Source organism: Aptenodytes patagonicus, chromosome 12 (assembly GCF_965638725.1).
Source record: "Aptenodytes patagonicus chromosome 12, bAptPat1.pri.cur, whole genome shotgun sequence".
NCBI classification, from domain to species: domain Eukaryota; kingdom Metazoa; phylum Chordata; class Aves; order Sphenisciformes; family Spheniscidae; genus Aptenodytes; species Aptenodytes patagonicus.
Window position 1 is genome coordinate 18,862,688 of NC_134960.1, and position 14,256 is coordinate 18,876,943.

The 14,256-nt window shown below is 35.5% G+C and overlaps 2 protein-coding genes across 3 annotated transcripts in view; one reads left to right on the forward strand and one right to left on the reverse strand.

Annotated features, from left to right (window-relative positions):
• The window catches only part of INSYN2B (inhibitory synaptic factor family member 2B), a 37,693-nt gene extending 23,567 nt beyond the window's left edge, over positions 1-14,126 (reverse strand). For both annotated transcript variants that reach the window (XM_076350303.1, XM_076350304.1), the window contains exon 1: positions 13,991-14,126. The gene's annotated coding sequence lies outside the window, so the exon portion shown is untranslated. The remainder of the gene's footprint in view (positions 1-13,990) is intronic.
• The window catches only part of DOCK2 (dedicator of cytokinesis 2), a 213,534-nt gene that overhangs the window by 113,949 nt on the left and 85,329 nt on the right, over positions 1-14,256 (forward strand). The window lies entirely within an intron of this gene.

The window sequence follows — 14,256 nt, forward strand, 5'->3', positions numbered from 1 at the left end:
GGCATTAGGGAAACTCAAAGTTCAGATTTCTAAGACTTAAAAGAATTTGTTAAAAACACAATAGTTAGTATCCTGACCGGCTATTTAACAACCCAACAGCTTGGCGTTGCTAATAAATAATGGGAAGTGACAACACAGGTATATTTTGCTTTGCTTGCATCTGATCTGTTGTGCAGTACTTCTCTTTCAATCCATGAGAAAGGTTGCAGGTTTAGTTTCTTTCATGAGCATTCTGAAGGCAATTTTTTTCAGTCATGTTTTCAGTCTGGTACACCAACTTATCCATAATTCTCTGTAACTTTATTCTGTCATTTTATAGACCACTTCCGTCCTGTATATTTTAATGCTTTGCGGTGAGGTGCACAGATTATTATGCAGGGCAGGTGCCTTTAAAATTGAATTGTAGCATCATTATTGCCTGACTACCTTTTCTAAAGGTAGGGAGAAGTTGCTTTTCAAAAGCCTTGCTGTTTGTGAGGAAAGGATTTGAAAAAAGCCCACTTCAGTTAATTATTTGCAGCCTGAAAAATAATGTAGCCTTACAATGCTCTCTAAGATGTGCACCACTCCCAATGTTAGGAGCCCCCGGCATTGAATGTAAGCTTCTCTGCAGCTCATTCCTTGACACAGATACCAGTTCTAAGTTACAGCATTATTGCCATGTGTAGCATTATTTTAATATATTTATGGCTAAATGTTGTTCTTTCTTCAAAGCAATGGAATGACAAATTGGTCAAATCTGGTCCCACTGGGGTAAGACAAACAACTGGATGATTTTTTCTTCACACTTTATTAAAATATTACTGTTTTATCTTTTTTTTATTATTATTGCTGACTTAGGACAGGTTATGAGAGTTTAAATTGTCTCAGTACTAACAGGTGCTGAGGAATGTAGGCATATGGAGTGCTAAAAAAAACCACAACCAAACACCTAAACAACTTTGTCCCTTGGTATTTAGAAAGAAAATGTGCCTAACTTCTTTATCCAAGGCTTGTTTATTTGTCAAGGCAGTAAGCTGGAAAAGGTCTGAGGTACATAAGGACTGGACACTCAGCTGGAACCCAAATGCCCTTGATGACTGAAGTGCTGAGGGTGACATGTTAAAAACAAGCAGAAACTAGGAGGATAAATTTACAGTTTTGCTATCAACCTTGTACCCCTGTGAACTAATTGCTTTGGTATACTCAGCTCCTAATCTTGATAATATTCGTTATCTCTTAATATGAGTTTTAAAACACCTATGTAAAGAAAATGAGACTCTGCAGTTAGAGGTTATTATTGAGATGTCACAATGTTCTAAAGTTAAGGGCTGAGATTCAGTAGCTGTGGGTCTTTTGGCACACTGTATAACTATGCATATAGAAACAGAGGATGAAGCAAATTCTGTGCAATTGCGTAATCTTAGGAGGATAAAATACAGTAAGATCATGAAGTGGCTTTAGTGCATGTAGTGAGGTAATAAAATCAATATGATATTTAGAAGGAAGCCAGTATAATGGCAGAAAAAAGTGAGGTGATACTTTAGTATGTGTTGAGATGTGGGGGAGAGAGAGATCTCAAAACATAACAAAGTTTCATATATATATATATATATATATATATATATATATATATATATATATATATCTCCTGCTGGAGGCACTTAGAATCAACTGGATCTCGTGCCTAGTCTATCTTGGAATGCCTCCAGAAAGCAGAGCTGCAATAATCTGGTAAAAAAAGAAAATGACAAAAGTGTAGATAAGCATTTCGCTGTCCTCTTGGGAAAGGCGATGCTTAACCTTGTTGAGTTTCTAAGAGGACAGAACACAAAGGAGGGTAGGTCATCCTTTAATGATCTACTGATGTGGTCACTAAAGGAAAGCTTAAGATCTGTGAACACACCAAGGGCTCTGAACCTTGCTGAAGAAATTAACAGCATGTCGCTTCTCTGGGCAACATAAGCAAATGTCGCGGTGATGTCAAAGGCAAAACAAAAGCCTGTTTCTTTGCCGCTTCACATGTCAGATATTTCTTAATATCTGTATCTCGTAACTGATTTTAAAACTTGTATAAATTCAAATTTTATTTTTAGCTAGCAAAGTTGTTATTAGATAGTCAGAGAAGTTAATCATTGATAGACATCTCTAATAAATCTGCATTGTCCTGAGCTGTGTGGCACTTGATTGTCATTCAGTGTTGGGTTTTTTATTATTCAGTCTTTACTCAGGCTGGCATTTTGAAGAAGTCCAGAAGTTATATGTGGGAATTGAAATAAGCGTTAACTCAAAAACTGCATGGAAATAAGTATCCTTAAAAAAAATCTTGTATTCTGAAATTAGCTTTCCACAAGTGAAGGCAGTAAACTTCAAAGGAGACAGGAAGATAGAATACATGTAGTAGGCTCTACAAATTAATAGAAAGTCCTGTTCCTCATATGCTGTGAAATATGTGAAAGCCTTAAAAAGTAATAGGTAAGTAAATCACATAAGTAAATACACATTGCCTTAAAGTCACTTTCCCTGTACTTTCTGGTGCTCTTTTAAGCATAAGAATGCAGAATGGCCCATGTAATTGAGTATTTTACATGACCGTAGCATCTCTCGTGAGTTGGAGAAGAAAACGGCAATCTCTCCTCTTAAGTGGCTACATAATATGTAATATGGTCTGCCCTGCTTCAGTGTCTCTGGAATAAAGAACAGCTTTATTTTTTTTTGTATCCCTGGGATGTTTTCCTGGGGCCTGTTACTGTGATGTCAGTAATTTTATAGAAGTTATTTCCTTTCTTCATTGTGTCATACAAACAATACATTGCCTTAGTGGCTCTGCAGTGAGGTTGTTGTCAGAAAATTGTACTGGTTTTTATTTTAAACAATAATTTCATTGTAAAAGGTCTCCTTGGGAATAGCTTCAGGTTTAACTTGGGTAAGTAGCAGTCTGATTCGATGAAAATTTTGAAATGTATTCCTGCATTATTAACAAGACAGATAAAACATAAAGCATGTAGGCGTGGTTTCTTTGTCTCACTTCAGACATGATTGGGTGTGCATTTTTTCCAATGTTTTCCACATAAAGTTGAACAATAAACCAAATGATTACCTTGCCACAAAGTTGAGCAAGGCAGGCAACCTAGAATCTGTAAGAGAAGCTTGGCTTATTTTACATTGTGTTAGCAAAAATAATTAGGTATGCATTTCAGTTTCGTTTGGTTTTTTTTGTCTTGTAAAATTAAATAAAAAACCAACCACACCACTTTAAAAAAAATATTTGATAGAACCCACAAAAACGTTGCTGTGTCTAATCTGTCAATATTGCTATGTTATTCTCCTAACTGTAAGCCCTGAAAAAGCCTTAAAAGGCAGGAATATAAGGCTGTCTAACTGGCAGCCTAAAGGCATGTATATCCTTGTATAACAGGAATGACCTAGTTCAGTGGGAATATCCTCTTCTCTTTTTTTTTATTTATTTAAATTTCATATGTTGATAGAGATGTTTGTGTTCCTAGTATTATTTGTTTTGTGAAAAGCTTCCAGAGTACCATAGGATTCACATAGTTATGTCTGCTGCAATAATTAAGTTTTCTCTAGCTGTTACTAGACTGTGAAGACTTATTTTCATATACTTTGCATGTCTCCCTGATACTACATAGGCTTGTACATTAGGTTGTTTCCTCCATTAGTTTGTCTTGAAATGCTGATGTTCCCCAAACCTGTGGGGAACACCAGTGATAAAGGAGGAAGAGCCAGCAACAAAGAAATGCATTTGAACAAGGGCTAGGTTTGGCATTTTTTTCAGCTGCTAACAGTGGCCAGTCTGAAGTACTCTGCCAGCCCACTGTCCATATCCTACACATTTTTCTTCGGTTTCTTTGCCACCAAAGAACCTCTTCCCTGCACAGTGCTGTGAAATCCTGAATAGTATGTTCTTGAATTCAACAGAATGCAAGTTCTTTTTTTCTCTCCTCCAAAATCCTGGTGACTATATTATTGGTTTCCTGTTTTCATGCTTGATTACTCTGTTCTTCCAGAGCATCTGTGACTTGAGCTGTACAACCTGCTAAGTCTGACCTAATGTCCTGGAACTCTCTAATTGCAGCATTGTCATTTAGATTTTTATGATAATCTGGAAGGGGTAAGGGAGCTCCACTGCTGTTCCTGTATTTCAAATTTGCTCATTCTGTATTGCCTTATTCATTTGGCATCATATTGATGCCATATATACGATATTCTTTCTCCTCTTGTTTGGTTGTAAACTCCTGTTTGTCTTTGCATTTTTTACAAATTATTTGTAATTAGTTGCTAAAATTATTTAAATATTTCAATGTTTATTGTATTTAGCAATCTCAGAGGTCAGGACATCGTACCAAGGAGAGATTAAATAAAAGTCACTTTTATCTTACATGACTACAGTACCATTTAAAAAAAGATAAATGGCCTTAGTATAGTAGTAAATGCTTTTTTGCAACATGTTTTCTAGATATAAGAAATTCTGTGGGAAAGACTGTATAGTATCCTGTGCTGTCTTCCTTTTTTTTTTAAGAAAAAGTACTCTACGCTACTGAATTCCTGGCATTAAGCTCTGCAGCCTAGTAAGTTCTGTTTTAAGCTATAAAATATTAGCAGTAGCCTTGAAAATAAAAACTGAGCAGAACAAATTACTTTTTTTTCTTAATAAAACACACCTTGAAAACTCATAATGATCTAAATGGGAAATTTGATTCCACTCCCCTTTGAAGTTAAATAAGAGCATGTGAATCACCCCTAGTTTTCCAAATTCTTTTTCTTAATATTGTAAGGTTGCAACCATAATTCTGAGAGGGCTTTGTTTGAAAAGGAACAACATAATAGATCACAAGATACAGATTTAGGAAGCTGTAATGTAACATTCAGCTCAATGGGTTTATGCTAACTTAAATGAGAAAATAATTTGTTTATAAAACATAACATAATGATGTTGTCAAGAGATTAGTTCTCTTAAAATATCTTGAAAATTCTTTTGAATATGTGATGGTATAGCATCTACCAAATGCTTGTTCTGTCCTTCAGTTCTATAGAGGTGATTGTATAGTGTATCCGTTACGAAATTAAAATGACAAAAAATGACTTGCTTCATAAACAGGCCCTTTTGTATCATTTCACTGGAGTGGTATAGTAAGGATGATTCTACATACCATGACCTAATAAGCTTTTATGAACAGTTTCAGTAGTATAGTTCTGAAACTGCTATTAAATCTAATAGCATTAATATAGAAGTGTAATTAGTGGCGGTGTAGGTTGCAATAGTTCTAATCATAATCTTTTTTTCTATATGTGTCATTAGATATATACTGATGCTCCCACACATTCTGTATTGCAGCGACTAATCATAAAAATAAGAGCCTTATAAGACTGTGTAGGAGATACATACACTAAATATCAGAGGCATAACAAATTATATTTTTCATATATGCCATTTTGCTGGCACTCTGATTCATTGATAAAGTCTGTTTATATATGAGTGTGATTCTGATTTTGTTTGTTTTCTGCTAGGAATGCAATTCCCTAACATTTATTTACACTCATTATTTCTCTGTTTGCTAGGTTCAGGAGAAGGTGTTAGCACCCTGGTTTGTTAGCAGGACAATCTATTTAGATGAAATCCCAGTTTAGTGATTAGGAAAAATAAAAAAATCACTGCAAATAGCACTGAATGTTTCGGTAGTAAAGCAACACAAAGAAAGAAGTGTCTCTTTGGCATATAGTTGTCATCCTCTGAAGCAGTTCATATGGCACCACAAAATATTTTGATATTCGTGTTTGCTAAAATGCTGGAAAAAGTTTGAAAATCAGTTTGTGTTTGGGAAGACCTGTTGTAACACAGTGCTGTTATATCTATATTCACCATTTATTCTGGGGAGGATTTATGTTTGAAGTTTTTTTTGTGTGTGAGATGAATTTCAGAATGAGGATATCATTTGTTGTCAGAAGGATTTAATGTCAAGGTAGCAGAGGTGTCGCCTTTGAGCATGCTTATATGTGTTACAAAAAAAAAAGCACCAATGTGGGAAGTAAGGCCAGTGTTTTGGCCTTGTGTGACTTTTCTTTGGCCTTGCTTAGTGGGAATGAAGGGAGAAGAGGGGTGGAAAAAATGCACATGAACTTTGAGTGGCCCATTTTGAACAGTTCAGTCTTGTCCTATTGTAGTTTTAGGATTTGGAGGCTCCTAGACTGCAGTCATTGAGCAACTAAGGGACAGTCGCCCTACTCATGGAGCATAAGCATATTCCTTGATTTAGTTATTCAAAGAAATTTCTACTCCCATCTTCATCCTAGTTTTCTAGTAAGTACATAATAAATTCAGCTCTCACTGAGCTGGTGCAAAGAGTTATTAAAGGAGTATTCCTTATCCTGCCAGAGCCCAGGTATAATGTGTTAGTATGACACAATCCCTCCAGAAGAGATTAGCATGTGCACAAATTATTGGTGCAGACAATGCTATTTTGGTAAGTTTCTCTCTTTAGTATCACAGTTTCAGGATTCTTTGTTTCTATGATACTATAACTGAAACTAAATCAACTGGGACATCTTAGAAGTGGCACTCCTTAAAAAGAGCCACACCTAAGAAGGATGCTTATTTGGCAGTAGTTTGCAGAATACCCACTAGAAGCACAATCTGTAATTTTTGAAGTTTTATCCTTCCATGTCTATACATGTTTTCCCATGGGGTTTTCTTTTTTCATTGAGTATTCCCTATGGTTTCTATTAACCAACTTACCCAAGATTCAATATGAAAAGCTCTCTATCTTAGAAAGATTTTTTTTTTTTTTTTTTTTTTTGCTAGGAACTTTCTTTTTTTAGCCAGTTACTCTGCTAACCACACTCCAAGATTTTTTCATGTTTAGAAGTGGAGCCCACTACTACATAAAAATTGAGAACCTAATATAAACTCATCATGGATATAATTTAAATATTTTTCATATTTCAGATACAAAATAAAACTATTCTAACAGTTGCTAGTTAGTCCTTTGATTTTACTTTAAAATGAAAATGTTATTTCTGTGCACTTTGTCCCTGTTTTCATCTGTGACAGAGAGTAGCAACTTGACAGAAGAATATAAAGAAGTTCATATAACACCTTTCCACAACCTACCTGGCTTTAAAAGCTGTATAGTATTTTATCCTGTGTAGGAGTTATATAGTTAGAAAATTATATGAAATTGCATACGTGCTGTGTTACACTAACCAAGATTTATGTCAGTACATCTTCCTTCCATGATGGAAAAGTCCCCATTTATGCAGACTGGATACATTTTACATCAATGTCAGTTGATGTAGTATGAATTCTTTTTAAACTCTGTGGGTAAATTCATATCTGTATTTGCGCTCCTGTCTATACGCATGCTTGAATCTATTTCAGTTCTTCTCTTTTCCCCTACTGTAGCTGTGAAAAAGTGGAGAGCAACATTATTCTGGTGAGAGTCCCTTTGCCATGGTAGTGTTGGTGAACAATGGAGTTAACAGGGCAGCTTCAGGGCAATTACCTCTGCATCTCCTTTTCTTTCAACTGTTTTGTTACCAGAATCTTGAGGATCCTTGTGAAAGGTTCTGGATGTTTTGGGATTTTTTTTTTGGTGCCCCTTCATATATCCATTATCTAGGTCCTGGAAGAAAACTCTTTATAAACATTTGTGTAATTTCCTGAAGAACAAAGTGACAAGTTTAACTTCTTTTTTAAGGCAGTCTGAGTGTGAAAGAATGCTTTAAAGGAAAACATTAAAAGTTCTCCTGGCTTTAGTCAATGTGTATTTGCAGGGTATGCCGAGTATGTCTTTTGTTTACCCTTCACCACCTCCACAGACCAGAACAGACCATAGTTAGACAGCTTTCAACCCACAAGAACAGTAGTCAAAACAATTTTAAAATACGGAGGTAAAGAGAAATTGTTAATCTTTCAAAGAAGCTATCAATACAACAGTAGCTTATTAACTCATATAGTTTCCAGTCTGGTTTTATTGTTCTTTTTACAAAATTAAAGAAATTACCAGAGTACCAATACAATGCTCTTAATGTGGAAGGGGACAAATGACAATTAGAACTGCCAAATTAAAAGCACTTTAGCATTAGTGTACATTTAAAATATCAGGAAAAAGTACCAGGCTCCTCACATAAAAGTTTATCTGGTTGTTACAGCTGCTAAAAGAGGAATAGTGATTTTAAATAAATTTAATTTTAATTTCTCAGCATCTTGGATCTTATCGCTTGCTTAGCTATGCCTCAGTAAAGGGCAGACTCTGACCTAGCAGAAGGGTTATCAACCAGGTCAGGCATTGCTGATTTTAATCTCAGCCTAAGAGATGGCTGCATATTGGCGTTTGCAAATGTTTCAATACTGCACTGCATGTACTTTGACAAAACCAATATTTATTCTTCCACAGGAATGTCTGGTACTAAGCAGAGTTAAAGGTTTTTCCATTAATATCTTCAGGATTTGGTGGGATTTTGATGGCCTGGTGACAAAAAACATTGTTTTTTTGGAAGCTCCAGTGCAACTGTGCTATTGCTCAAAAAGAAATAATAAAATAAAATCTTACATAATTTACAATAAAATGGATTGATGGATTCCTTAGAGATTGCTAATAATTAATCCTAAACATACACAGTTGGTAGATTTGTTAGTGTAATGGATGCGAGTTGTTGGAAAATTATTTTTATTGGGCCTTATTTTCTTTGTAAGATCAATTTAAAAGCAAGAGGAAAGTTTCTGGAGCTATATGATTTTCAGCAGTTTTAAGCAGAACTATTATGATAAAGCTTTGTTTTAACCATTCACAAATATATTATATTAGTCTCATCTCTGATCATGTAGTTGAAGTTTAATTTAATTTTCTGTCTTCAGTGAGTGCAGCTGAAAAAGAACAAAATCAATTAAAGGGTGACTTAGTTCTGGGAATACAGGAGGTGGCTCTGTTTAGTTTTAAGGAAGTGAATCAGCATTCAAGACATTCATCTTCACAATATGTGTAAATTCAAAATATATGGCTTAGAAATAAAAGATGTTACTGCACTTTAATGAACTTAAATTGCTCAGTTCTACCCTTTTCGACCCAGTTGTTGCTCTCCCTTGCAGCCAGTGTGTTTTGCATTGCAGTCAGATATAGTTGGCAATCGCCTCTGGGGTTTTTCTGCTGCTAAGTATTACACCTCTGGGCAGGGGACTAGCTCCAGCCATCCCAGCCATTGTGTCACTTCTTTCAAGTTCCCTGTTTGGTTTCCAGTCGTTTTAAATGCAAGAGACTTGTCAAGCTTTTCTGCAGTAAATAATCCGGGGATAATACTTTTAATCTTATTCTTTGCTTGTATTTTGTGTGTGTGCTGCTGTTGTTTCTATGGAATACTGACTGCATCATCTTTAACATGGCAATGAGTGCACTGGGACACTTGGCAGGACAAGACATGCTTTGCCAACTTGACTGACCATCTGGTTTAGTGGCAACAGGGAAATGGAATGGCACTTTGAATAAGAAATTAGTGAAATAAGCAGCTTGACAGCAGCAGGATACTTGGGATTCTCAGTGGATATCTTACGTACCAGGGCAGGAAGTTTCTTCTGGTCTGTGAGACCAGTCTGGAAACTAGCTAAAGAATTGTGGTGAAGCAATTAGTGGATTGCAGAGGAGGAGGGAAGAGAGGCAGCATGAAGGTACATAGATCCTTAAAGGCAAGGATGGAAGATTTCGCCTGACACAGCAGAGCTGAGATTGGGAGTGTGGACAGCAGTGGTTAAGTGAGCAGGTGAAAGAGATGAGTTTTTTGTAACTGTGCTCTGGACAAGCTAGTTCAGTTTTCAAGCAATGATTGCTCATTCCAAATGATTGCCTTCTCACGTCATACTAGATAATGTTATCCATAATTTATTTCTACATACACCTTGAAGATGAACACAATGTTAATATTCTGGGAAAAGTAGTAAATTACACAACTGTGTTTGAGGACAGACTTAAGCACAAGTTAATTCTATTACAGTAGAGCGTTAATCCTAGCCAGAGACTGTAGTAGAAGTTCTGGAGTGGATTTATGGCACAAAACCAAGCACACAACAAAACCCAGCAGCAGCAAAAACATTGCAAAGAATGAAAAATCTTTTTGGAATATTGCTGGGAAATCAATGCAAAGTTAAAAATAAATAAATAAAAACAGATGGCAAGGGATGTATTCTAAAAAATCATGCTACTTTTGTCATACCATAAACCATTGTCTTACTGCTTTTATCTGTCTGAAAAAGGTCTTAAATGAAATAATTTTGAAATTGCCTTGATTGTCCAACTTGGAATTTAAATCTTACAGAGCAGCTGCTATTACTATTTCATTGTGTTATAAAATTGTCCTGTATTTTTCCATCTGGTAGTCTGCTGTTTTTATAGTTGTATATCCTTTTGGCTAAATCATATGAATGTAAAGAAAACAGTAGAACAAGCTAAAACAGCCCGGCATGTTTTCAGTCAGAAATCAAAAGCTGTCAGTAAGATGTAGAAACAGGATGCCTAAGCTTCTGTTCAGTCAGCTATAAGACAAGACGACAGAACCAATGAACTACATGAATGTATAAATGGAAAATTAATGTGTGAATTAGGAGCTATTTCCCATTTCAGATGTACTCTATGCGTCTGATGAATGCTCTAGGTTGTTGCATGGCAGCCTATTCTAATGTTTACATTTTTGTGCTTTTACAGCTAGAAACAGTACAGTTTAGGACAGCACATGCATTGGCAGTGACATCTATTTCTGGAGCAGAAACAGAACTACATTAGCAGGTCACTTCAAATTCTGCTTATTTTTTTCATTTCAGAGTGCTGTTGTTTAGTGTTTGCATAATATGATAAAGATGTTTGTGCTACCCTCTACATATGCCACAGTTCCCAAGGTTTAGTGTGGTTTTCTGAGGAACTGTGACTTCAAACCACTGTGGCTCTTCATGGCATCACTGAGCATCTTCCATACTTCGCTGGTAATTATGTTGCTCTTTGGCTCGTGATACTAAACAGGTGCAATGACTCAATAATTCTGTGAAAACAGTATATTGAGAGGCCTTCTCAATTATGTGCTTGTGCTACAACATAAATATTGATGAATCTAAACATTAGATTGAAACAGTTGATTGGTTAGCTTTTCTTTAATTACATTAAAGATAACATATTTATCACTTTTTCTCCAGAAAGATTTTTGCACTTGTTTCTAAACAAAAAAAAAAGAGAACTGTTTGGTCTGTAGAAATTCTTGGTCACCCTTTTTATGTGCACCATTTTTCCAATTACTGTCACTAAGATACAATGAGTTTTGAAACTTCTGGCTTAACCTGAAAGGGAGTTCAGAATTAAATCTAATCTATGTAGTATGGTTGCTTCATACACCACAAAAAAAGTTTGATCTTCTGGATAAGATTCTTTGCCCAATACAGAAAACTGTGCATTAATCAAATGTAAACCATCATTAGTGAATATAGGGTTAGAGATTGTGAGGATGGTGGTGTGTAAAGGAGTTCTCCTACCTTACATTAATTGTGAGGGTAAGTAAAACGAGCATTTAAAACATCCAGTATTCTGCTAAAAAGGGAATATAAAAATAACTACATTATCTTTGGCCTTCAGAAGTCTTTGAATTATTAGGAATTATTCATGTTTCTGTTTTGTCTGCTTTTTAATGATGTACGTATGATTATATACTTACACTCGGGCTCTATGTTGGTAAAGCGCTCTATTAATGAGGATAAATGTTACTTAAGTGCCTACATGAAATAAATATCCTCCTTAGTCCTTCCAGAAGTACACCTGCATGAAGATTACCCACCCTACAGCCACTGAAATGCTTCCACTAGATTAGAATCAAAGTGTGGCTTCATTCTATGCTATTTCTGTTGCTGTTTGTTTTTTCCAGTGCATTTGCTTTATTTATTCTTGTGGTGCTAGTATTATTTGAAGTTACTACGGCAACCTGTCACCATCTGCTATTATAAGGTATGCTGGGATTTAGTTGCTAGGTGTTGAAGTTTGTCATCTTACTCATATGACCCTAATGTTTTTCAGATGTTTCTTTTCCTATACGTGTTGCATCCACAGCTAATACGCACTTTAACAACAGTGGAAAAGATTCCTCATTCTTTCCCCTTGACCTTAGAAAGCCCTATTTGTTTTACAGAATATACATCTATGATCCCTTTTGATGTGCTTTGTATATACTCAACCAAAACAGCATTTCTTTTACCTTAGCCACTATTTTGCAGTGTTTATACTAAAGGAGCCAGCATTACAGTTCATTTAAATTTGATGTTAATTATGGGGTTTTTTAAGTGAACAGGGAGTTTGAATGTTTCCTGAGACACTTTCTCCTCTGTCTCTTTTTCATTTGACTACCTATTTACTTATGTTCCTGCTCCTGATAGAAGTGCAATGTTCATACTATCAATTTCCTTATTTCTTTACCCATTTTTTGAAAGGCTGTCAGCCAACTGGTTAATTCAAAAATTAGAATTCAGTGCTGCTTCTGTTCTGGGTTTTTTTACATTTAAATGGAAATGAATGTTTTTAAGTTGGAAAACATACGTTTTGTTAGATCTCTTCATAGTAGTGCAGTGTATTCAGAGTTATTTCTGTCAATTTTTCTGTTAGTATTCTCTCATCAGTCAAGTGTTTACTTTAATACATTTACTTTTTTATACATTTGACCTAGTTCTAATCAACCTTTTCTGTTGTAATTCACAGGATAAATCCTAACAAGCCTAAGCACAGCTGAAATGACTTGTTAGGATTCTATCTGAATAACTTCACCTTCTCTGCCACAACCTTGTTTATACTATTCAATCCCTCTGCACAATGCTTGACTTAATGAAATAAATTTTTTAATCATAAGCATTAGACTATCATGTTTGTAGGCAATGCTTGATTCTGAATTTCTCCTGTCTGACTAGTGAGCATGCAGTCTGCATTCAAAGTGTAACAGATCATTCTTGTGCAGAACTTACTGTATTTGCAAGCAGTTCATGTTCTTTGCACATTCTAGTAAGAGGTACTTAAACAGCATAGGAGAATTTAAGTGAATACATAGTGATATTTGCAGGTTTGATCTCTTTATAGTCCTATATTATGCTTAAGTTCTACCAGTGAGAATGGTGATGCTGAGAGCGCATGAGTACTTCAAAGATCCAAGGCTGCATCTGAGAAGCAAATCTTTATTGCTGGCGTTTGGGAATTAGGAGGGAGGGGCAAGCTTTTAACCTATAAAGGAGCTAGCAGTTAATTTCTAATAGTTGAGATCGCTGGCAAGAAAATTATTAAAGATCAAACTGTGTATTTTCCTGCTTTACATTTACATGGAAATGAAGGAGGAAGTTTTTGTAGCAAACCAGCTTTACTGTCACCTTCTTTTTTATGTATCATTCATTCCCGCTGATGTGAATTTGACAGGTTTGGTACAAGGTACTGGCCAGCAATATGTGATCTTTGCTTATGGCTCTTTTTAGTAATCAAGGCATATCATCTGTTAATTTTAAAATCACCCTACACGGTTACTAAGAGTAGGCATTCATGCTGTACCATAATCACAGATATAGCTAGATACATTTCAGAAGTTGGTTTCAACAAAAGAAATAACCTTCTTAAAGTCTTTATGCCTTTAAGCAACATAATACATCTATGCAATGCTTGTGAAGAAATGCTGCTTATTTTAAGAAGTGATTATTTAACATGAGGATAGAAAGGCATTCTGTGGCAAATGTTTAACTACTAAAAATACAAGCTGCTTTTCATGTACAGTTCTCTAACTTCTGTCAGTAATTTTTTTTCAAAATCAAGACATCAGAAGAAAACCCCATACAATTTCATCACTGAGTCCTCTGCAATTCATTAATACTTTCAGCTATACATTTTACATCACAGAAAAATTTGTCTGATCCATAACTGTAGAAGTGAACTACTACAGCAGGAAAACCAGCATTTCTTTTTAGAAGAGCATCGGTACCCGAGAACACACGATTCCTTACCTGAAAGCTTTTGGTTTACCTGCAGAAAATGTGTCTTCTTAGTCTTAAAAAGTAGGCAAGCCTCTCACTAGCACTAATGTTACTCCAAAAGAAGGTATAATAGGTCCTTTATATTGTAATTTTCACTGTTTGTATGCAAGAAGTGTGCTGGGTCTGCTCACGTAGGAATAAATAAATAAAAAAAAAGGCAGTACAAACTGAACAGCAGCTAACATATGAAAGTAAAAGACCTCTAGTGGCCATAACCTGAAGTTAAGGCGGCTTCC